This window comes from Mustela lutreola, chromosome 2 (assembly GCF_030435805.1).
Source record: "Mustela lutreola isolate mMusLut2 chromosome 2, mMusLut2.pri, whole genome shotgun sequence".
NCBI lineage: Eukaryota > Metazoa > Chordata > Mammalia > Carnivora > Mustelidae > Mustela > Mustela lutreola.
In genome coordinates this window covers 206,356,299-206,381,990 of record NC_081291.1, presented here as the reverse complement: position 1 = coordinate 206,381,990, position 25,692 = coordinate 206,356,299, and the positions used below count along the sequence as shown (strand labels likewise).

Here is a 25,692-nt window from a genome sequence, read left to right as displayed (position 1 = left end):
GACATCAGAAGAAAGCAGGAGTGGCAATCCTTATATCAAATCAATTAGATTTTAAGCCAAAGACTATAATAAGAGATGAGGAAGGACACTATATCATACTCAAAGGTTCTGTCCAACAAGAAGATTTAACAATTTTAAATATCTATGCCCCCAACGTGAGAGCAGCCAACTATATAAACCAATTAATAATAAAATCAAAGAAACACATCAACAATAATACAATAATAGTAGGGGACTTTAACACTCCCCTCACTGAAATGGACAGATCATCCAAGCAAAAGATCAGCAAGGAAATAAAGGCCTTAAACGACACACTGGACCAGATGGACATTACAGATATATTCAGAACATTTCATCCCAAAGCAACAGAATACACATTCTTTTCTAGTGCACATGGAACATTCTCCAGAATAGATCACATCCTGGGTCCTAAATCAGGACTCAACCGGTATCAAAAGATTGGGATCATTCCCTGCATATTTTCAGACCACAATGCTCTAAAGCTAGAACTCAACCACAAAAGGAAGTTTGAAAAGAACCAAAATACATGGAGACTAAACAGTATCCTTCTAAAGAATGAATGGGTCAACCGGGAAATTAAAGAAGAATTGAAAAAAATCATGGAAACAAATGATAATGAAAATACAACGGTTCAAAACCTGTGGGACACAACAAAGGCAGTCCTGAGAGGAAAATATATAGCGGTACAAGCCTTTCTCAAGAAACAAGAAAGGTCTCAGGTACACAATCTAACCCTACACCTAAAGGAGCTGGAGAAAGAACAAGAAAGAAACCCTAAGCCTAGCAGGAGAAGAGAAATCATAAAGATCAGAGCAGAAATCAATGAAATAGAAACCAAAAAAACAATAGAACAAATCAACGAAAGTAGGAGCTGGTTCTTTGAAAGAATTAATAAAATTGATAAACCCCTGGCCAGACTTATCAAAAAGAAAAGAGAAAGGACCCAAATAAATAAAATCATGAATGAAAGAGGAGAGATCACAACTAACACCAAAGAAATACAAACTATTATAAGAACATACTATGAGCAACTCTACGGCAATAAATTTGACAATCTGGAAGAAATGGATGCATTCCTAGAAACATATAAACTACCACAACTGAACCAGGAAGAAATAGAAAGCCTGAACAGACCCATAACCAGTAAGGAGATTGAAACAGTCATTAAAAATCTCCAAACAAACAAAAGCCCAGGGCCAGACGGCTTCCCGGGGGAATTCTACCAAACATTTAAAGAAGAACTAATTCCTATTCTCCTAAAACTGTTCCAAAAAATAGAAATGGAAGGAAAACTTCCAAACTCATTTTATGAGGCCAGCATCACCTTGATCCCCAAACCAGACAAGGATCCCACCAAAAAAGAGAGCTATAGACCAATATCCTTGATGAACACAGATGCGAAAATACTCAACAAAATACTAGCCAATCGGATTCAACAGTACATTAAAAAGATTATTCACCACGACCAAGTGGGATTTATTCCAGGGCTGCAAGGTTGGTTCAACATCCGCAAATCAGTCAATGTGATACAACACATCAATAAAAGTAAGAACAAGAACCATATGATACTCTCAATAGATGCTGAAAAAGCATTTGACAAAGTACAGCATCCCTTCCTGATCAAAACTCTTCAAAGTGTAGGGATAGAGGGCACATACCTCAATATCATCAAAGCCATCTATGAAAAACCCACCGCAAATATCATTCTCAATGGAGAAAAACTGAAAGCTTTTCCACTAAGGTCAGGAACACGGCAGGGATGTCCATTATCACCACTGCTATTCAACATAGTACTAGAGGTCCTAGCCTCAGCAATCAGACAACAAAAGGAAATTAAAGGCATCCAAATCGGCAAAGAAGAAGTCAAATTATCACTCTTCGCAGATGATATGATACTATATGTGGAAAACCCAAAAGACTCCACTCCAAAACTGCTAGAACTTATACAGGAATTCAGTAAAGTGTCAGGATATAAAATCAATGCACAGAAATCAGTTGCATTTCTCTACACCAACAGCAAGACAGAAGAAAGGGAAATTAAGGAGTCAATCCCATTTACAATTGCACCCAAAACCATAAGATACCTAGGAATAAACCTAACCAAAGAGACACAGAATCTATACTCAGAAAACTATAAAGTACTCATGAAAGAAATTGAGGAAGACACAAAGAAATGGAAAAATGTTCCATGCTCCTGGATTGGAAGAATAAATATTGTGAAAATGTCTATGCTACCTAAAGCAATCTACACATTTAATGCAATTCCTATCAAAGTACCATCCATCTTTTTCAAAGAAATGGAACAAATAATTCTAAAATTTATATGGAACCAGAAAAGACCTCGAATAGCTAAAGGGATATTGAAAAAGAAAGCCAACGTTGGTGGCATCACAATCCCGGACCTCAAGCTCTATTACAAAGCTGTCATCATCAAAACAGCATGGTACTGGCACAAAAACAGACCCATAGATCAATGGAACAGAATAGAGAGCCCAGAAATAGACTCTCAACTCTATGGTCAACTAATCTTCGACAAAGCAGGAAAGAATGTCCAGTGGAAAAAAGACAGCCTCTTCAATAAATGGTGCTGGGAAAATTGGACAGCCACATGCAGAAAAATGAAATTGGACCATTTCCTTACACCACATACAAAAATAGACTCAAAATGGATGAAGGACCTCAATGTGAGAAAGAAATCCATCAAAATCCTTGAGGAGAACACAGGCAGCAACCTCTTTGACCTCAGCCGCAGCAACATTTTCCAAGGAACAACGCCAAAGGCAAGGGAAGCAAGGGCAAAAATGAACTATTGGGATTTCATCAAGATCAAAAGCTTTTGCACAGCAAAGGAAACAGTTCACAAAATCAAAAGACAACTGACAGAATGGGAGAAGATATTTGCAAATGACATATCAGATAAAGGACTAGTGTCCAGAATCTATAAAGAACTTAGCAAACTCAACACCCAAAGAACAAATAATCCAATCAAGAAATGGGCAGAGGACATGAGCAGACATTTCTGCAAAGAAGACATCCGGATGGCCAACAGACACATGAAAAAGTGCTCCATATCACTCGGCATCAGGGAAATACAAGTCAAAACCACAATGCGATATCACCTCACACCAGTCAGAATGGCTAAAATCAACAAGTCAGGAAATGACAGATGCTGGCGAGGATGCGGAGAAAGGGGAACCCTCCTACACTGTTGGTGGGAATGCAAGCTGGTGCAGCCACTCTGGAAAACAGCATGGAGGTTCCTCAAAATGTTGAAAATAGAACTGCCCTATGACCCAGCAATTGCACTATTGGGCATTTACCCTAAAGATACAAACGTAGTGATCCAAAGGGGCACGTGTACTCGAATGTTTATAGCAGCAATGTCCTCAATAGCCAAACTATGGAAAGAACCTAGATGTCCATCAACAGATGAATGGATCAAGAAGATGTGGTATATATACACAATGGAATACTATGCAGCCATCAAAAGAAATGAAATCTTGCCATTTGCGACAACATGGATGGAACTAGAGCGTATCATGCTTAGCGAAATAAGTCAGGCGGAGAAAGACAACTATCATATGATCTCCCTGATATGAGGAAGTGGTGATGCAACATGGGGGCTTAAGTGGGTACGAGAAGAATAAATGAAAGAAGATGGGATTGGGAGGGAGACAAACCATAAGTGACTCTTAATCTCAGAAAACAAACTGAGGGTTGTTGGGGGGAGGGGGTTTGGGAGAAGGGGGTGGTATTATGGACATTGGGGAGGGTATGTGTTTTGGTGAGTGCTGTGAAGTGTGTAAACCTGGTGATTCACAGACCTGTACCCCTGGGGATAAAAATATATGTTTATAAAAAATAAAAAAATTTATTAAACTTAAAAAAAAAAAAAAAAAAAAAAAAAAAAAAAAAAAAAAGATGAGAAACCTGGACAAAAACATAATTTTCACAATTAATTCAAAGTAAACATGACTTTTCTTCAAGAAAGGAACAATTTATTTTGCCTCTAAACTTTGCTAGATATTAATTACACAGGACTTTATGGGGGGAAATAATATTGAATAGATTTTACTTATTTTAAAGAATTCTTCATATGGCTTTTTCTTTTTTGTTTTCTTTCCTTTTGTCTCCCTGAAATCAAGCATAACATAAAATGTAATTTAGTAAAATGATGTTTAGTTAATGAGTACAATCTGCTGGTCATTAAATATGAATTAAAATTGACCTTGAAAAACCAAAGGGATTGGATGAATAGAAATTATCTTCCAAAATATAATTTCATGGACAAAGCTGAAAAAAATTTAGCTTGAGTTTTTTTGAGGAGAGGTCCCTTTTGATCAGTAGATACTCTTTGAACTTTTTAACCTGAAGGAGGTTCTGTTAATGGGCTCTCATGGAGCTGAGATAACTCACCTGTGTTCTCACGAGGATGGCAACTAACCCCTACCTTGCACATATGTATCCATAAGAAATTCTAAGGGTTTCTTCAACATAACAGCTTTGCATTTGCTCTTGAACCTGGAAAGTGCTAGTTTGAAACACGATAGTCCTGCTCTAAGAACAAAGTAGGACAGATTATGACCAGATCTGTTAAAGTTAAGTTAGCTCTGCCCATAAACTTTGACCACAGGAAAACCCCATATTGCTTTTTAGAGTTATAGTGCTAATAAGAATCGATTGGTTACAAAAATCAAATGTTATTTTGGCCATGGGAGGTTATTCTTAGAAATGAGAATCGCAACAACTTGAAGTTTTCCTCACAGTACCAGTGAGAAGGATGGCTCCCTAGCTGCCCTCCTTTGTCTTCACTCAATGCCAACCTTCCTTTATGTTTTTCCATAAATCTGACTCAGCTTCTCTCTCAGTCTTTTCTTCTCTTTGTGTCTCTTCTGTTTTTCTTCAGTTATGAACACTTTGGTTCATTTCTATATTTTATTTCCAAATGTTCAGAGAAATACCGGTTGGAGTAATTTAATCACCTATGTTCCTAATGGGCTGTTTATCTAGGGTTGCCTTTCTAGCCAGCTCCAGATTATACCCAGCCCCTGATTTATGATGGTTTGACTTGTAGTGGTTCAAAAGCTATGCCAATTCAGAAGAAACCGTGCTATGAATTTTGCGCTTTGATTTTGTCCTAGGCTAGCAATATGCCATACGATCTTCTCTTGGGAGGCTGGGCAGTGGCGGTGCAGCTCCCTGTCAGCCACCTGAGCATGAGGGTAAATAGCCAGTATGCTGACAATCACTCTGTTTGCCACTTCCGCTATAGTATTCAAGACATTACATGAGATATTCAACATTTTATTATAAAATAGACCTTGTGTTAGATGATTTAGCCCTACTACAGGCTCACATAAATATTTTGAGCACATTTAAGGTAGGGTAGGGTAAGCCGTGATGTTTGGAAGGTTAGGTGTATTACACACATTTTAGATTTAATGATATTTTCAATTATAATGGGTTTATCAGGCCATTACTTCATCATAAATCATGGAAGATCTGTATGTATTCACTAGGTTCCTAGGGTTCCCATAACAAAGTACTACAAAATTCGTGGCTTAAAACAGCAATTTTTTCTCTCATGGTTCTAGAAGTCAGGTGTTGGCAGGGCTACAGTCTCTTCGAAGACTACAGGAGAGTCCTTCCTTGCTTCCTCCAGTTTCTGGTGGCTCCAGGCTTTTCTTAGCTTATGGTTACATAACTCCAGTCTTTGCCTCTGTCTTCACATAGACCTCTCCTCTGTGTCTGTCTTTTTGCCTTCACATAGACCTCTCCTCTTTTGTCTGTATCTGTGTCTGTGCCTTCTCTTTTGTCTTTTATAGGATTTTGTCTTTTCATAAGATTAAAAAGCAACCTGGATAATCCAGGATGATCTCATCTCAAGATCCTAAACTTAATTATATCTGTAAAGACCCTTTTTCTAAATAAGTTCACGTTCATAGATTCCAGGAGTTATGACATCTCTTTTGAGGAGGGGCCCACCTTTTATCCTGCTACAACCATGTCTGACCTTGGCCCAGGTGTTCTTCAATGGTACATTCCTTGGTTGGGTAGGACAGGGGGCAATCCATGGCGAATGATGCTAAACGGGAAGCCGGGACTAATCTGCATTTGGAAATTGTAGTCAAGGACAAGTTGCTAAGATTTTGTATATGTGCTGCCGAAGCGAGCACAAGTTGCTAAGATTTTGGAGAGTGCAATGTTTGGCTTGCTTAACACAATGCACAAAGTTAATGGTGCCTTGAAATGGGCCTGCCAAACTTGGTTGCAAGTTTCATAAACAGATTTGTTCTTTGAGTTGTATAGGATTATTTAGTATTTACCATTTGGATTTGGGAAACAATCCACCAGGAAAAGAATTTTACCCAAACTAATAATGTCATATTCCATTAGACAAACATTCTATATGGATAGACAAATCAGAAAACAAAATCAGTTTATTTAAGAGACTGTTTCTTTTTCAGATAACAGAGAGTTGTTATTGATCTTAAAGACAGGATATATTTCTACCCACTGTGATAAGAGGCCAAACATTTCATTTAATCAGTGATTTGTATCAAGTTATTTGGTCATAGTTTAAAGTGAAGTGGAGGCTGAGATAAAAATCTGCTTTAGGGGTGCCTGGGTAGCTCAGAGGTTGAGTCTCTGCCTTCAGCTCAGGTCATGGTCTTGGGGCCTGGGATTGAGCCCTGCATCAGGCTCTCTGCTTGAGAGGGAGCCTGCTTCCCCCTCTCTCTCTGCCTGCCTCTCTGCCTACTTGTGATCTTTCTGTGTCAAATAAATAAAAATAAAATCTTTAAAAAAAATATGCTTTAATGCCACTAAACTAAAAACTGTAGTATGTCTGGGGTGTCAAGTTGGCTCAGTTGGTAGAACATACAACCCTTGATCTAGGGGTTATCAGTTCAAGCACCACTTTGGATATAGAGATTACTTAAAAATAAAATCTTTAAAAGAAAAAAAAAACTGTTGTCATCCTTGTCTTCCTTCTCTGATTCTGTCAGGGAAATATGGTCCACTGGAAAAAGCATCACTACCCTAGGATGTTGAACTCATAAAACTGGGTCCAGAGCTGATTTCTATCTATAGACTCAAAAGGAGAACTCTGAAAATAACTAAATTTTAAGTGAGCAGACATATCTACACTCAGTACAATCTTGTAGTGTATAGCACTTTGTGGATTCCTCAGGAAATGTTTCATTAACATTGGCAAATCTTTTGCTTATCTGTTGTTTTAATAAAATAGATGAGTAGTCTTTATGAAGTGAAAGTGTTTCATTTATTTAAATGTGAAACAAAAGAATCTGATTATAAATACTTTGGGAAATTTTTTTAAAGTAAGTTGAAGGGAAAACAATACTAAATCTTTGGATATTTTTAAGAGAACTCTTCTTTTATTTTGTTTTTCTGAATCTTTGAACTCATCATTTCAATAATAAGTACAAAGAGAAAGAGAACAGCTAAACTGAAGGCCCAAATATTAGGAGGGAGTGAGAGTCTAAGATAGTTAATTTCACTCAAATCAGAATTCTATTTGTCCTCCATTCAGAACTTCGCATTTAACTTTAATTTAGATAACAATGATATATAGAGTCAAATTTCTGATTGTTGGAGGCAAGCCAGTTATGGCAATAATGAAGTCTCTGACCTTGATCATCACAGCTGCTGGGGGAGGAAGTTGTTGGGGTTGTGAAAATGTAACTCTAGAGTGAGTTTTTCACAGAGTAGCCCACTGTCCAATACTTGGTGACCAAAGAGACAATAATGAACTTAACTTGATTCTTATAGAAATTTCTGCATGCAGAAAACCAGTTGTATGGGTGGGTCACATCATCGGGCATTTCTAGAAAAGGGATGTGGACTTTATTGCTCTAATTTGATGGGACCAGTGAATTTAATGTGGAAGCAGTGCTAATGGTTAGAGATAGAAAAGATCATGTTTCATCTCCCATGGCAAGTAACTGTAAGCATCACTCCTGACCCAGCCAAACAGGCTACTGTTCAGAGAAAAATTCTAATCTTAGCAGAGAATCATGAATTCTAAGCAGAAGACAAGTAAAATTGAGGTGTATGGATGAGATCAACATTTGGGGATTAGAACTCACTGAACTTGAAAGTTCCCTTGCCACTTAGAAATAATGATTATCAAATCTACAGCAAGAAAATTAATTTAAGAGTCAGTCACAGTCTTGGTTGTTTGAACTGGGATAGTCTGATTAAGAGAACCATTTTTAAGATGTGTGTTAAAGATAAGCATGGTGTAGTACTCAAGTAGTCAGGAGTTGATTGAAACGGAAGGGATATTAACTAAAAATACTAAGTTTTAGATTCAAAATTTGGGAATAAACCCAAGGATCTTAATGTTTATCATAAAGATTAGAAGTGAAATGAGAAAGAGTTGAAGTCCTAAGTGGAGGGGAATGGAGGTCTCGGCTGCCTTCTACTAAAGAAAAATTTAATGTTGCATTGATTTACACTGTTCTTACCTGCTTGCGTGTTCATTCATTTACTTGATATAATCAGATTACATTTAATTATTCATTCAAGAAATATTTTTTTCTACATTTTTTATTGCGGTTACAATATCGTTGAATTATGTTGAAAATGGAAATGACAAGAAAGCCTAATTTTTGTCTTCTTACTTGCTTTTCTTGGTTCAGTAATAGAATAAACATTGTTTGATCACCTCTGTTGGTCTGGATTCCTATTAGAATTTAGATCATGCATTAGCATGACTGAACAATTTCTAAGGTTAAAGTAGTTGGAGATTAGCAGGAAAGGAAAAAGACACCAAATGGAAATATAAAACAAGAAATTATCCATCACAAAAGTAATTTGAGTAAGTTGACCACATATATTATTTTATGGATACCTCCTGGACTTCTTGGCAAAGCAAATTTTTAGTCACATAGAAAATATCGAGTAACTGGAATACAGTTTTGAAGTCTATATCAAAGGATTAATTCACTGAGAGAACAACACAGATATGATGACTTTTAGATTTTTTGGTGGCGTGGGAGAAGTAATAACAATTCCAACTGTAAGGCACAATTAAGCAAATGAGAAATTCCAGAGAAAAAGTGTAAGTAGCTATTAACAAAAGTGGCATTCTATATTGACATAGTACTTACACATTTTCCTCCTTTAATTTTCTTTTCTTTAAAAATTTTAAACTTCACAGAGCATTTCCAATCCAACCATGCATACATTTGCTAAAACGTAAAATCTACCAAAGTCAATTATAACAATTTAACTTGTTTTATATATCAACATTCATCTTATCTCCAGAAGTTATATGTCTGGTTCATCCCTGTAAAAGTTGAGAAGAGATTATAAATAGATCCTACATGAATGAAACAAGAAAGTGTCTGTATTGTCTGAAATGCTCTAATTTATGTCTACCATTTATTACTTCTTTGCCCATCATACTCAGCCACAACCATTCAGAATGAGTATTCTTGTTACTTACTGTTTTTGAGAACTACATAGATGCTATTCATATCCAAGGTATGTCTCTGTTGAGATTTTTTCTTCCTTTTTTTTTTTTTTTTTTGGTGCTGGTGGTTTTGTTTGTTTTTTGTTTGTTTGTTTTGGGTGGACACACACACACATAAACACATGCATAATACTTTGCTCAGTAAAATTTGTTATTCAGATTTTCACTTGGCTTTTGTATGAACATTTATCTTCCTCTTGTTTCCATCACAGGTGAGATAATTTGGTGGTCATTTATACATATTCAGCTTTTTTCGTGTTTATAGGTAATCAACTATATATTTAGCTATTTTCATGTTTTCACATATGTTTTACATATTACTTACTGTATTCACTACACAATTATACTTTTCCCAGGTTATGTAAAGTAAGTTGGTATTAATTCTCAATTTTATAAAATACGGATACAAATGAGTTCTGACCTTTCAAAAAACAAAGCTAGTGAAGGAACAGAAATGAAAAGCCAAATTTTTGACATGGCCTTCCTCCTCCTGCTCCTCCTTGTATCTTCATCTTCTTTTTTTCTTACTTTCATCTTCATTTTGTAGCTAATAAAGGAACTGCAGTTGCTTTGCTCTACAGCAAAACATTTATTTGAATTGAAATGGCTTTGCTGGAAAAGAATTGTTTTCCCTGCTCTAATGTATAATCTTAGTACCCAGTGTGAAAATAAATTAAGAACTCTACGTGAAGATGTTCATCTCAATGATTGTTTACTGCTTTAATCTCTATAAGAAATAAAGATTATTCTTTAATTAATGGGTAATTATAAACCAGACCTGAAAGTATTTCTTAAAAAAAAAAATTCAGGGGCACCTGGGTGGCTCAGTTGGTTATATATCTGCTTTCAGCTCAGGTTGTGATCCCAATGCCCTAAGATCAAGCCCCATGCCAGGCTCCCAGCTCAGCGGAGAGTTTGATTCTCCTCCTCCCCCTGTTTGTGTTCTCTCTCTCTTGATTACTTTCTGTCTCTAAAATAAATAAATACAACCTTAAAAAAAATCATTCAGGGGCTCCTGGGTGGCTCAGTGGGTTAAAGCCTCTGCCTTCAGCTTAGGTCATGATCTCAGGGTTCTGAGATGGAGCCCCATGTCGGGCTCTCTGTTCAGCAGGAAGCCTGCTTCCCCTCCTTGCATTTGCCTACCTCTCTGCCTATTTGTGATCTCTGTCCGTCAAATAAATAAATAAAATCTTTAAAAAAATAATTCAAAAACTGGTTACTTCTTTAAATAAATGATAAGAGATAAGACAAAGAAAATAAATGTTCAACAATTAGTATACTGGCAAATTAGATACTATGGACTTTCCCATAGTCACTTTAAAAAATAAATCATTGCATCTATCATTACTTCTCAGACTTATGTTTCTTACTTTAAATTATAATTTTCTTTATCCTTTATTGATATTTAAAAATGTAGGAAAATGACATATCTTATTAGGTTAAAAAAAAAAAAACCAAAAAAAAAAAAAAAGCTCCAAAAACCAAAAACCAAAAACCAAAAACCAAAACAAAACAAAACACAAAACAGTATTTGTAAATCTCCAAAGAAAATATTCTAAAAAGCCACTCATTGTATCTGTTCCTATATGTGGGATTTAGGGGTTTAATTTTATTTTTGTTTATATAAAAAGCCAGAAACATTACAGAATTATATTTCTTTCTTTTAGGGGCGCCTGGGTGGCTCAGAGGGTTGAGTCTCTGCCTTCAGCAGAGACTGATTTGAAATATAAAACAAGAAATTATCTGATTTGAAAGACCATTCTACATTTGTCTAATTTACATGGGGTTGCCTTCTGATTCCTTTTCTTGTACTGCACCTTTCTAGCTTGGTATCAAATTTATAATAGCTCCACGGAATGAGTTGGATGGTTTTCTATTTATCCTACATGTACAGAAGTTCCAAGAAAATTTGATTAAAGGTATTTGTAAATCAGCTTTCATATATTTTTAAAGATTTTATTTATTTATTTTTTTGCACCATGAACAGGTGGGAGGGCAATGAGAGAAGAAGAGAAAATCTGAAGCAAACTCCATGCTGAGCACAGAGCCCAATGCTGGGCTCAATCTCACAACCTTGGGATCATGACTTCAAGCGAAAATGAGAGTTGGACACTGGACCACCCAGGTATCTACCAGCTTGTATATTTGACATACAAGTTATTGGTTTGGTGATTCCATATCTTTGGATTGTCATAAAATTCAAGTTTAATTTTTCATTGTATAATTTTGCTAATACCTGGTTTTTTGAAGATAGATCACTGTTTCCATTTTCAAATTTCTTTTTAAAATTCCTTATTTCTTGTATTTCCATTGTCAAACTGGCTTCTGCTTTCTGTCTAAATCACTGCTTCCCTCCCACCCCACTTAATGTAGGGTCAATGGGCCAGGCCCTACTTTCCCTCTTTCAAAGATCTTTTATTCTGAGTAGAACATGAAATTTTAAGCCCTTTTTCAAAATTTAAATGTAGTTGAAACAAAATATATTAGTTTCAGGTATATAGCATAGTGATTCAATAACTCTACATTTTGCTATGCTCACCACAAGTGTAGCTATCATCAGTCTCCATATAATGTAATTACAATACCACAAACTATGTCTTCTGTGTTGTACTTTTTATCCTCATGACTTATTCATTCCATAAGTGGATTCCTGTACCTACCATGCCCCATCATCCATTTTGTCCATCACTCTACCTTCCTCCTCTCTGGCAACCATCAGTTTGTTCCATTTTTATAGGTCTGATTCTGCTTATTTGTTTCTTTATTCATTTTATTTTTTAGATTCCACATATAAGTGAAATAATATGGTATTTGTCTTTTTCTATCTGACCTATTTTAGCATAATATCTTCTGAGTTCATCCACATTGTCCCAAATGGTAAGATCTTATTTTTCATGGCTATGTAATATTCCATTTTAAATATTTTATACATACATACATCTGCCCACATCTTTATCCATTCATCTACTGGCTTGCTTCATATATATTCATCACTTGGCTTGCTTTCATATCTTGGCTAAATATTCCTTCAATAAACATAGGGGTGTACCTATCTTTTAGAATTAGTGCTTTTATTTACTTTGGGTAAATACTCAGCTGTGGAATTATTCAATCATAAGGCAGTAATTTCTTTGATATTGGCCAAAGCCAAAGTTTTATTGATATGTCTCCTAAGGCAAGGGAAACAAAAGCAAAAAGGAGCCATTGGGACCACATAAAAATAATTATAAAATGTAAAAAATATAATTAAAAAAAAAAAGCTTTGGCACAGCAAAAGAAGCCATCAACAAAACAAAAGGTCATTGTCTCCTATTGAATTGCAGAATATATTTGCAAATGGTATTTTAATAAGGGTTTAATATTCAAATTTTACAAATAATTTATATGACTCAACATCAAAAGACCAAAATAATCTGATTTAAAAATAGGCAGAGGACCTGACTAGACATTTCTCCCAAGAAGAAATACAGATTGCCCACAGACACATGAAAAGATGCTCAGCATCACTCATCATCAGGGAAATGCAAATCAAAACCACACTTCACACCTGTCAGAATTTTAAGCTCTTTTGTATTCAATTCTTAAGTGCAGTATTCATTTACATTTTTGCTTAACTTGAACACTTTCTTTTTTATCAGTGAGGTATTTTTTTTTCAGTGTCTCACTCTACTACCCATCTCCCCCTCTCTTCTTTCTTCTTGTTTTGCCTTTAAAACTATTATTTTAGTATTTTCCTGTCATTCTAATTTTCATATATTTGTCTACTTTTGTTTTAAGTTGTCTTTCTCTTAGTAGATCATTCTGGGTCTATTATCATGATAGATTCTTTTGGCTGATGTGGTGGCAATGAGATCCTTTGGTTCTGTCTCTATTTTCATTAGGCATTTAAATTTATAGTAATTGACATTAGCTCAGCACAAATCTAAGATAGTGAAAATGAAAATGCAGCGCAGACAGAGCTCAAAAGAACCACAACAGCAGCACAACACATACATTCTTGGAAAATGTGGGGGTCTAGCCTCTGTTTTTTCACACATGGGTCCCCTTCTGTTCCTCATACTCTTCCTCCTTTCCCCCATTGGTTTCATTCTAAATAGATCTTAAAGTAGAAAGAAAAAAAAAATGATTATTCCATCAGATTGTTTTTGGATGCCAGAAAACACAGGTTGTTTCTGTATTTGACTTTGGTTATGACTTGAAGTAAAAAAAATAAACAATCAGGCAAGCAAACAAGCAAACAAATATCACAAGAAGAAAAAGCATCACGTGTGAATTCCCTGGATCCTATCCCTCCTGGTCTCTTATTTGGCAGCTTACCCTCAAACATTCTGGCTGATTGTATAGGATATTCAGTACAGTTGTTTTTAGTGGTAATATTTGAAATCTGTTTTTAAACAGCTTCTAATTTCTCTCTTTTTCACCTGTTCCCATTCAAATGGAAGACAGAGACAGAGAGAGACAGAGAGAGAGAGAAGGAGAGAATAACAGAAAGACAGAAAATAAAGAAGGAGAGAGAAGGGGACCAAAAAGCCTTCATGATGAATCTCTTTTACTTCAAAAACTCAGCCAGGCATATAACTGATGGACAATTTCCCTTGGATCTCAAAGTCTCAGCTGAAGAATCTGCCCACAGTAGCGCTTGCTAGAGGCTTTGCGCTGACTTATTCCTTTATTCTCCCACTTCTACTTCTCTTTTCTCTCTTACCTTTTCCGTCCCACCTGTTATGAGCAAACTAGATGTCACTTATTCTTAGGGAGATGTTGAAGGCTCGTGCTATATACCTGGACAACATACCTGTGTTATTTTTCATGACCAGGAAGCCCAGGAGGACCCACAGATTAAAAGAAGCCTCAGATTCATTCAGTCTAAGTCAGTGATTCCATTTAAGGTACATTAAGAGCTGAGTTGCATAAAAATGGAAGGTTATGAAGCTACCTCCATTAAGTAGAAAGTGTAAAGTTTTTTATTGCTCTTTAGGCACAGATTATTAATGCTGTAATGACACTAAAGGGTATTAAATGCAAATTTGCAAAGCTCTAAGGAGCTTTATTAGGATAAGCAACATTTTATTGAATCAATTCAGTTGCTATTTTAATGAAAATCTGGATAAATAAATCTCCATAGACGCCACTACAGATGTTGTATCATGCATTCTGGGCAATAAGCAATTGGACTTGGCAGGGGGTGGGGGGGGAGGAAAACTTAAAGGGGGGAGGGTAAGGGTGCAAGAGGTGAGATTTTTATGTCTCTAATCTGTATTTTAGAATGATTTATCGTCCAAATCACTTAATGCAATTGGCTAATAAACTGTTCCCTAGTTTCTGATATGAGATTGGATTTCTTGCCATTTAAAAGTAAAGGTTGAAATAGCATTGCCAGTGTTTTGCAAGTAAAGACAATAAAGTCATGTTAGAATGAAGGAAAAGAATAAAAGGAAAAAGGAAGGCTGGAAGGAAGAAAAATTGGAAAGAACATGGAGAGAGCAGATTTTTGTTTGTTTGTTTGATGCATTAAAAAAACTGGTAAGTGAGGCAAGAACCCTAGGGTTTAGTCAAGGGCTCAGCTCTTTACTAAGAACATGTCCTTAGACCATTCATTTAACATTGGGAATCTCAGATTGGTTTTTATTTATTTATTTTTTTAATCTTTAAAACAAAAGTGAGATTCATTGTGCAGGTCTATCACACACATTGTAAAAAAACAAAACAAAACAAAACAAAAACAGCACCCTTGGCTATTGTCTGCTGAATAGTAGGAGTTCTCCTAGGCATTGGGACAACCAAAAACTACCACATACTTAAAAATGCTCTCTGTGTGGCATTTAGAGAATCACTGGATGCTAGTTTACTGCCAGTTTCCTTTCATCTTAAGAATACCACACAGCAATAGCAATACGTACCCTCTTAAATACCCATCACCATCTAACCCATCCCTCCACTCTACTCTTCTCCAAAATCCTCAGTTAGTTTCCTGGATCACTGGGTGTTATACACAAACAATGTATCATGGAACACTACCTCAAAAACTAATGATATACTGTATTGTGACTAATAAAACATAATAATAAAAAATGTTATGATCATTTAAATAATACCTCATTGCTAGGTAATTTGTAGAGGACTGTGTAATTAACTGTTCAAGGTGGGATACCTTTGAGCATATAAATCAGAGTTATTAAAACTTACACTAGGGGAGCTGTGGTAAGATCAGGAATTTTACTTTTCACGATCATGTTGGTCATTGGTCTTGATGACTCCTCTTTAAAATAGATTCACACTTTTAAATTTTTGAAAAAGATTTTATATATTTATTTGAGAAAGTGAGAGAGAGAATGAGAGGGGAGAGACTCAGAGGGAGAAGCAAACTCTTTGCTGAGCAGAGAGCCCAATGCTGGACTCAACCCCAGGACTCCAGGATCATGACTTGCGCTTGAAGGCAGTCGCTTAACCAACTGAGCCACCTAGGTGCCCTAAAGCAGTTTTACTGTAAAAATAAATGTACTTACAAATAGTACAAAAGAAAAGTATGAAATTAAAAAAACATATATTATGAAGTGAAGAGCCAGATAAACACTATTCAGATCAAAAATTAAAATGTTAGTGGGGTGCCTAGGTGGTTCAGTCATTAAGCATCTGCCTTTGACTCAGGTCATGATCCCAGGGTCCTGAGATCCAGCCCCACATCGGGCTCCCTGCTCAGTGGGAAGCCGGCTCCTCCCTTTCCCACTCCCCCTGCTTGAGTTCCTGCTCTTGCTGTCTCTCTCTGTCAAATAAATAAAACCTTAAAAAAAATGTTAGCATCACCCACACCCGCTTTCTTTGTGACCCTTCTCAAACATTACTTCAGTTACCCATCCTCCCCAGAAATAGCTACTGTCCTGACTTTCACATACATTTCACATTACAAAAGTGATTTATATTCCTTATAAAACAACTTACATTTCAATTATATAAAGTAAAAAATTAAGATCTCCCTCAACTTCAAACGTCATCCTTTTGTGGAAACTACAGGTAAAAATCTTTTAGATTTGTCTGGACAAATATATCTATTGTTTTTTTGTTTTTTGCTTTTTATCAAAATTGAGATCTTATAGTACATATTATTCTACAATCTGATAAATTTATTTTAAGTACATTTTTTGCTTCCATATGTGTAAGCAATGATGGCTCTGGTAACAGTTAAATATTGGCAAAAGCAATGCATTTTTCTCTCCTTCCTGTGGTGGTCATATGTAAATGTTGAATGAAAAGTCACTGAATCTGGGGAGGAAGGTGGAAGGTGAAGGGAATTTTATATTCTGAGGATTCTTGCTTTTTACGGCGATCTTAAGCCCTTTTCTTAAATTCCATCAGAGAAGTATTGGTGCTGGTGGTTCTCTATTTTTCCTGACTTTGAGAGGAATTCATTATAATTTGCTTAGGTTTTACATAAATCTCAATACAATTAGATGCTGTGTAAAATATACTGAAGATATACTCAGGGTTGTTTAGTAAGAGGTTCAGTGAGACTAAACAAAATTTTCTCTTTATTTTGGTTTTTCCAATGAGGGCCAGTTGATTTGAAAGATTAGTTGAAGTGGTCAGTGTATTTTATGGCTATATTTAGACTGACCTAGTTTCATGTTGGGTCATTAACCACCACCCCTCACCCTCCAGAAAGGTTGTGAGAGAGTTGCTAAGTCCAGAGGAACTTTATTATTATTTTCAATGGTATTTGTCATGGTAGTGATATAAGCCCTAAAGATGGAACATGAGTTTTGTTGCTGTCGAAGTAAATTCAGAGTAATCAGATTACAGTTGATGTAATTTAGATATTTGGAGGTGGGGGATTTCTGATAGCAAAATCTAATATACATGGCTCCCAAAATGGAAAGCCTCTCTCTAGGGGATAACCTTTGTCAGTGAAAAGTTTACAATGCTGACAACAATTTCCAAGGTGTAAATGTATTTTTCTGGAAGTTTTGGCTTGAAGAGGACTTTGGATTTTGAACATAGCCTGAAATAAGAGTGGGATTTGGGGAAGGTGAATGGCTCTCCTGTACCTTACCCCTCTTGTCTGAATTCACCTTCTCTCTACTTAAAAATGGGCTCTCTTGTATTTGTTTCTTGGGTCATGCATGATAGGCATTGTGTTATATGCAATTTGTAGTTTCCCATGTGTCCAGAAAAGAGGAGTGAAGTCTAGGAGAGTAACTTACGCAAAAGCCCACTGTTAGTAAGTCATAAGAAACATAAATCTTAACTATGACTCAAGAGTTGGTGCTTTTTACCAACTATGATCCCCATTTGGTGTCCTAGCACCATACAAACAAGTCTTTCTCCAAAGCTAACTGGTGACCTTCCTCAAAGCTTGTCATCTTAGTGTCCCCCAGCACCAAGCAGATGTCTAAATATTTGTTGAAGCCAATTTGCCACAGCTATGATTTCCTCAGTTCCGCGAGGGAGAGAGTAAACTTTTAAAATTCAGCTACTCAGCTTTCCAATATGAAGCAACAACTTAGGTTTTTGAGTTATTTGAGAAATCTTGAAGTGATAGTCCTTCTGGGTTGCCAGAACGTAATTCTTCTCCTCATTTTAATACAAGGACTTTGGGATCATAACCCAGGTTGAAGGCAGATGCTTAACTGACTGAGCCACCCAGGTGCTCCTTCCTCTCCTCATCTTGATTCCCTCCCTCATTTATGCATCAGAGCAGAGAGGTAGACTCTCGTGTTATTGATTCTTTTCTAGTGGGAATGTCTACTTAGGAGGAAGGTAAATGGTGTTATTATTTATTTATTTTTTTATATTGGAAAGTCTGCAAACAATGTGCAGTCCATTGGTTAGCTTTGTGCAGAATTTGTCATACTTGCCTGAAACTTGACATCCTTAAAAGTAGTTTGGGTAATTATTTTCTTTTCCTTTTTGAGAGCATCTTAAAAGCTTCTTACAGTAATAGACACAAATGGATACAAGAACCAAGCTTATATGTGAATTATTATCTGCCTGAATATATTATGTGTAGATTTAAAGCAGATTCTGACTCTATACTTTAAAAGCAAGAAGTATTTTGTCAGTATGTAAGTTTTACACAGAGGAAATGGCACCCTATTGTGTCCTACATTTCCCCCCATCTTTCACTCCACTCCTGTGGAATTAAATAGACTTTTCCTCGGAGTTGTCAGGACATTCTTTGATGTCATACTTCCTTGGAACCAAATGTTTTCAAAACACTTTTTTAAACATTCCAGAAAAATAGTATAATAAATGCTAAATATCATTTTAGATAGCTTCCCCCATTTCCAAAATCCATCTCTCTGTGCATCTTTTCCCATTGTCCATAGCAGCTACTTCAAATATTCTCCCTTCTTACATATGAGACCCTTCTACTTCCATTCCTATTCTCTTGGATTTTAGCATCTCTGACTTCACCAAAGAAGTACCAGTCTTTGGAAAAGAACCCCTAAGCCTCCTGCATCAAGTTTTAGATCTTATTTGCATTTATATGCAATCCAGTTTTTCCCTTGGGCTACACAAAGTCAATCTCTTCCCCCGTGTTTTGTATTCCTCCATCCACCACTTGGCATATTTTGGGTAAAAAAATTTAACCTTCTTCTGCATATTTAACCTCTTTCTGTTTAGTGACCCCTTCCTTTATGTAAGCATTTATATGTGCTGAAGTTTTTCTCATCTAAAGAATGAAACAAAATGACTAATAGCACAAAAATAAAATTTGAATTAATAAATGCCCCTAGACCTGGCAGATCTCTTCTGTTTACATCATCATTTTTCAGTGCTCAGAAATCAATCCTGCACCCCTACAGAGACTCTATAGCTCTCCATGTCCGTGTGTTGTCAAATTTAGTTTCAAATGTTGCTTAAGGGTCAAAGAAAAAAAAGAAATGAGATGGTTTTACTGAATATGGGGGTCCTTTTCTTCCTATCTCTAAAACTTTGTTTTCTATTTTTTTGGGGGGGTTGAATTATATTTTATTTATTTATTTTTTATTTTCAGCATAACAGTATTCATTATTTTTGCACCACACCCAGTGCTCCATGCAATCCGTGCCCTCTATAATGCCCACCACCTGGTACCCCAACCTCCCAGCCCCCGCCACTTCAAACCCCTCAGATTGTTTTTCAGAGTCCATAGTCTCTCATGGTTCACCTCCCCTTCCAATTTACCCCAACTCCCTTCTCCTCTCCAACTCGCCTGTCTTCCACGCTATTTGCTATGCTCCGCAAATAAGTGAAACCATATGATAATTGACTCTCTCTGCTTGACTTATTTCACTTAGCATAATCTCTTCGAGTCCCGTCCATGTTGCTACAAAAGTTGGGTATTCATCCTTTCTGATGGAGGCATAATACTCCATAGTGTATATGGACCACATCTTCCTTCCATTCGTCCGTTGAAGAGCATCTCAGTTCTTTTCATAGTTTGGCGACCGTGGCCATTCCTGCTATAAACATTGGGGTACAGATGGCCCTTCTTTTCACGACATCTGTATATTTGGGCTAAATACCCTGGAGTGCAATTGCAGGGTCATAGGGAAGTTCTATTTTTAATTTCTTGAGGAATATCCAAAGAGACTGCACCAACCTGCATTCCCAGCAACAGTGTAAGAAGGTTCCCCTTTCTCCACATCCCCTCCAACACATGTTGTTTCCTGTCTTGCTAATATTGGCCATTCTGACTGGTGTAAGGTGATATTTCAATGTGGTTTTAATTTGAATCTCCCTGAGGGCTAGTGATGATGAACATTTTTTCATGTGTCTGATAGCCATTTGTATGTCTTGATTGGAAAAGTGTCTGTTCATATCTTCTGCCCATTTTTTGATATGATTGCCTGTTTTGTGTGTGTTGAGTTTGAGGAGTTCATTATAGATCATGGATATCAACCTTTTGTCTGTACTGTCATTTGCAAATATCTTCTCCCATTCCGTGGGTTGCCTCTTTGTTTTTTTTGACTGTTTCCTTTGCTGTGCAGAAGCTTTTGATTTTGATGAAGTCCCAAAGTTTATTTTCGCTTTTGTTTCCTTTGCCTTTGGAGACGTATCTTGAAAGAAGTTGCTGTGGCTGATATCGAAGAGGTTACTGCCTATGTTCTCCTCTAGATTCTGATGGATTCCTGTCTCACGTTGAGGTCTTTTATCCATTTTGAGTTTATCTTTGTATATCGTGTAAGAGAATGGTCGAGTTTCATTCTTCTACATATAGCTGCCCAGTTTTCCCAGCACCATTTATTGAAGAGACTGTCTTTTTTCCACTGTATATTTTTTCCTGTTTTGTCGAAGATTATTTGACCATAGAGTTGAGGGTCCATATCTGGGCTCTCTACTCTGTTCCACTGGTTTATGTGTCTTTTTTTATGCCAGTACGATGCTGTCTTGGTGATCACAGCTTTGTAATCCACCATGACCAGGTGGGATTCATCCCTGGGCTACAAGGATGGTTCAACAGTCACAAATCAATCAATGTGATACAACAAATTAATATGAGAAGAGAGAAGAACCACATGGTCCTCTCAATTGATGCAGAAAAAGCATTTGACAAAATCCAGCATCCGTTCCTGATTAAAACACTTCAAAGTATAGGGATAGAGGGAACATTCCTGAACTTCATCAAATCTATCTATGAAAGACTCACAGCAAATATCATCCTCAATGGGAAAAAGCTTGCAGCCTTCCTGCTGAAAACATAACAAAATGGCAGACTTCATTTGCCAAAAAAAGGGCTCCTACTCCCCTATTTCCAACTCCAGTCAGAAAGAATTCTGTGCACTGGTGATGCTATCCAATTAAATGATGCTTTCCTCATTCTCACTCTCACCAACTGGGACCAGACAATCCTCACTTCTCATTTTAATGAATTCAACCAAAACACTCGAGTTTTGTATAAATTATAAAAACTTACTTTATTGATTTAGAAAAATGTTTAAATAGCACTTGGAAATAAATGAAATAAGAAAATACACAAATTGTGGAAGAAAAGCAAGTAAGCTTTGGAACGTTATCAATATAGAAAATATTGCACATGAAGTTGTAGGTCCTTATTAAATATTTCTGAATGCTTGTAAAGAGGCTTATGAAGACATGGAGAAAAACAGAAGCGGGACTCAAAGGAGTGAAAGGAAATGAGGAAAAAGAGACAAAGTCACTGCTGAGTTCAGACAAATCAGAAAAAGCTCAGACATTGTTTCATTATTTTCTAACTAATCCATTAAAGAAAAAAAACAATCATGGAATGTGATCACCATCAGAAGTGAGTTTTGAGAAAGCCGTGGGTTCACACTTTTTTTTTTTTAGTAGTTGGCAGCAGGATGAAGGGAGAAGTGTGATGTGTGAATGAGGAAGCAATGTATTCTTACAACTTTTGGTTTCCTTTTTTCTTTTTTTAGATGCATTTTGAGTTTCTCTGAGCTCTCCCCATGATCTCTGGGCCTTTTGAACACCAGAGGTGACATGACCGTTGTGGCAAAAATGGAACAGGTCAAAGAGGCAGGAAGCCAACCCGGGGGTCACTCTGTGAAAACAACTTTGATTTTTAATTACTAGGGACATTTTTCAGCTTTGGTTTTTCTTGAAGTCCATATGAAAACCTTCAAACATTTTCTAAATCTGAATCAGAGATAACCTATGTCTCTAGTGGTCTGCTACACGAGTTGGCTCGAAAGGGTGGATTCATACAGCCAGCAATATATACTATGAGCAATATCTGTTCAGTATCTACTGGGTGCTGGAATGCTGGTCTATGAGCTGATGTATATGGCTGGCTAAATCAGAAATGCCATCCCTATCTAATGGGATTTTGAGTCCAATAGGAGTGGAAGGGGCTAGTCACAAAACACAGAACATGCAGGTATAAGTAATGTAAGTGCTATGAATATAAAGGACATGGGATGAAGAAACTCTGTAACAGGGCAGTCCAATTGAATATGGGGGTAACAGGAGGCTTTCTTAAGGAAATGACCTTTGATCTGAGTTCTGGAAGACAAGTAAGATCCATTTAGGTAAAGGAGGATATCAGAGAATGTTCTATGATGGATAGGCAAGAGTAGAAACAAGACACGATGGGAAAAAAAACCAAAAAACTTAATGCTTAGAAAATATTCTTTAGGTTCTGTAATTATTATTAAAAATGTCAACCTCTCAGTTTTAGTTTCCAATCTAGATAGAGAAGGAATTAGATTAGATGCACTTTGAAGTATGTTTCCAGGTGTAATATTTGGTTCATGCAAAGGAATTCTGGATTAGCAGTAACTAGCATGGGTTTATGTATTAAGACAAATCTAAAGTTTTCTGTAAGTATTATATTATATTATTAGCCCATAATAAAGAATCTGGTCTTGACAAAGCTACTATTCCAATTCCCTCCCCATGGGAGACAGCACTTTAAATGTCACATAACCAAGAACGTCATTGCAGATGAACATTAATAAATATTAAGGACCGTATTTGCAAAGCAATAGGTTTAAATCAGAAAGAATTTCTACTTTGGATTGTTGAAAGCATATTAAGAAAATTCTCCTGTCCATAGAAGAGAATTTGTATGCCAAACTATTTGTTCATAGTAGCTTCAGTCAAGCAATGGATCCATTCATTAGGTAGTATTTAGAGGAAAATGATTGCATGAATACTAGCCTGATTTCACCATTTGGGGATCATGATCATAATATGAAAGACAAAAGACCAGATACCTATTAGGTACTATTACTGTGGAGACTTTGATTTGAATAAAGGAAAATCATCAAATGACAAGCTTGTTCTTTTTTTTTTTTTAAGATTTAATTTATTTATTTGTCATAGAGAGATAGAGATAGAGAGAGCACAAGCAGGCATTGTGGCAGGCAAAGGCAGAGACAAGCAGGCTCCCCACTGAGCAAGGAGCCAGATGGGGGACTCGATCCCATATCCCTGGGATCGTGACCTGAGCTTAACCAACTGAGCCAACCAGGAGTCCCTGACAAGCTTATTCTTAATGACACTTTTATTTTTATGTATATAAAGACATAAATAATTAGCAAGGTGATAGTGAATATTACCAGTTTTATTTATTTCTGACATTGCTCCTCAGGCACTTACTGGTGGTGATAGGGAAGTTTAGTTGAAACAGAAGATAAGCCTTCAGCAAAATCATAGATTTTAAAGTTCTATTCTGTGCCACTCATTTTTACTTTTGTTGATGAAAAAATCTTTTTATTTTCTGGGTGTCAAATGAGTTAGGGGAACGGTGCCAGAAAAGCAAAACAAACATCATTTTCCATGAATATCTGGCTTGTAAAATTGAATTTTGGGAAGCTTATAGAAAAAGACTTCTATGTCTAGGATTTGTCACCTTTGAAGATGGTAAGCCTGATGTGCTGGAGGTCATAAAAGAGACAACAAAGGAGGGAGAGATGCTCTGTCCCTCAGTGGCCAATTTAAGTGCCAGTTCCCTTCTCTGGAACGGGTGTTCGGATTGCATATTTGATAGGTCTTAGAGTTGTTTTTTTTTTTTTTTTTTTTTTTTTTTTTTGCATTCAGAGAAGGTGACCTTATGAGTGGGAATAGACGAAGCAATATTTTTAAAATGTGCACATTACTTCTGGAAAATTCAGTTCTGTCCAGATGGCATGACAACCATTTGTTTCTTAAACGAAGCAGAAGATAGGGGGGGTTATGGCATATCTTTTTTTTTTTTTTCCTTTTTAAAAGCTACACTGAAGAATAATTGACATGTACCTGGGGAATCCTGTCATTGATGTGAGTCACAGTAATCCACACCTCCATGAAAAGTTAATTTGATCTTGGTGTTATTGATCAATGTATAGAATGAGGGAAGTGATGGCTCTGTTTTCTTCTCATTTGGTTGCAACTCAGCTGGGACAGATTTTTTTAGCCTGAAGCATCAGACTTTGAGAGAAATATTGACAAACTGGAAGACATTCAGAGCTCAGAGGACCGGAATTGTAAAGGGAATTAAAACCATGACAGAAAAAGTTTCCTCAAAGGAATTGAGACAGAATCCATAGAAGAGAAGACTACAGGGGAATTTGAGAGCTCCTCTTAAGGAAACCAAGAGCTTTCATGTGCAGGAGGCATTGGCTTTGTTCCTTGTAGACTTCAGTTTCAGACTGGAATGAAAAAGAGAGGAAATTTCCAGGAGGATTATTTGAGATTAACGTAGAGATTTTTCTACTAGCCAAGTTGCCTGAAGATGCTTTGGATTAACTCTGGAGAGCAGTACCTTGGGATGTAATAATTGCTGTATCAGTAGGAGTGTCGGGATATTAAAGGGGGGGGGATTTAAAATTAGATAAATGGCAATTCCAGCAGCCCTTAGATTTCCCTTTCCACTCCAAATGCTTCTATAAAGTCAAAATCTGGTTGTTTGGCCACAGAACAGGACTGTGACATTCATTCTTAATCATATTTCTCCAATGTTCCAAGTCCCTAAATCAATTTTTATCCTCAGATCTTTAATAAAAATTAATTTATTTCCTAGCCAAATTATACACAAATGACTTGAATAGTCAACGTGCTTATATCTATAACCCTTTAACATATAAACACTCTAAAATATTGCTTGGCTGTAGTTTATTTTGAGGCAAATTAGTTTATTTTAAATGTGGCTAGCTAGATACAAGGCCAAACATTTTATTTTTAGCAAGAATATATTGCAGTAATTCTCAGTGGCTATTCCAGGAAAAATGATGTCAGGGACAATTTATTAGCCCAATCAAAGACTGATGGTGATTTTAGAAATAAAACCCACTTGAATACATATAAATATGCATAGATAGTATGTAGATAGCATGTAATTAAAGAAATAGTAGTTATGTTGATTGGAAAAATACTATCTACTTAAAAATACCCTGTTTTAATTTATTGATCTGGTTATTTCAAAAATATGATGTCTATAGTTTATGGAATGAATGTCTCATTTCCTACTATTCAATTTCAACTACATTATTAATATCATAACATTTAGATGAATTTTTGCATAACACCAGTATTTTATATTTTTTGTTGTCTTCCCCTATACATTCATGAATAAATCTTTTCTTGAAGTACTAGCTTTAATTTCTTAAAATACATAAACCAGAAAATTGAAATAGACATTATGTGTAAATTCATATTTTCCAGTTTTTCTTTCTCTATTTCTAGTTTCTCTATTACAATTACCACTATATTTTTTTGCAGTCTCTTCA

General features: G+C 36.2%; 1 long non-coding RNA gene across 1 annotated transcript in view; it reads left to right on the top strand.

Annotated features, from left to right (window-relative positions):
• Positions 1–25,692, top strand: part of LOC131825970 (uncharacterized) — a 43,183-nt gene that overhangs the window by 6,554 nt on the left and 10,937 nt on the right. Inside the window, exon 2 of the long non-coding RNA XR_009351384.1 lies at positions 11,508–11,645. This is a non-coding gene — a long non-coding RNA (uncharacterized LOC131825970). The remainder of the gene's footprint in view (positions 1–11,507; positions 11,646–25,692) is intronic.